The sequence below is a fragment of the Alligator sinensis genome, unplaced genomic scaffold (genome assembly GCF_000455745.1).
Source record: "Alligator sinensis unplaced genomic scaffold, ASM45574v1 scaffold913_1, whole genome shotgun sequence".
NCBI classification, from domain to species: domain Eukaryota; kingdom Metazoa; phylum Chordata; order Crocodylia; family Alligatoridae; genus Alligator; species Alligator sinensis.
Genome location: NW_005842501.1, coordinates 142,488 through 143,029, shown reverse-complemented (window position 1 = coordinate 143,029; position 542 = coordinate 142,488). Strand labels below are relative to the sequence as shown.

Below are 542 nucleotides of genomic sequence, written 5' to 3'. Positions count from 1 at the left end.
TCCCCCAGAAGAACAGCTTTCGGGTAAAAGAGCTGAAAGAAGATAGGCTTTGGTTGGAACAAGCCAGCCTGCAATTTTACTACAATTTAATTTGGGCTCCATTAAGCCATTGTACATTCCTCTTCTTCTGTCTGGACATAACCACATTTAACCACCACTCCATTCAGTGTTGACCAATACTAAATCTAGTACCGATTCATAGGACACTTTGCTGTCAACTTTTTCACAGAAGAGTAAGAAATAGACTCAGAAAGCTATTTCCTGTCATCTTCCCTTCCCTACCACAAGTTCTGTATCAACATTTTCTGACAATGTAAAGGATTTAAAGTTTTCTAGCACACAGAACATACATTTTTCTTAGAAAAGCTGTGCTAATTTATCCCTATCATATTCTATTCCTCTAGATACATTTCATTACCAAAGACTACACTTGTACACTCCATGTATAATCCTTCAACTTTCCTGCATGAGTAGCATTTTTTGTTTTTTAAAGAGGCTCAGTGCTAGTAGCTTTGTATACTGGTATAAATGCTGGTTTTCCA

At 37.1% G+C, this 542-nt stretch overlaps 1 protein-coding gene across 2 annotated transcripts in view; it reads right to left on the bottom strand.

Moving 5' to 3' along the window:
- The window catches only part of LRRC49 (leucine rich repeat containing 49), a 131,408-nt gene that overhangs the window by 3,177 nt on the left and 127,689 nt on the right, over positions 1 to 542 (bottom strand). The gene's annotated exons all lie outside the window — the stretch shown is intronic.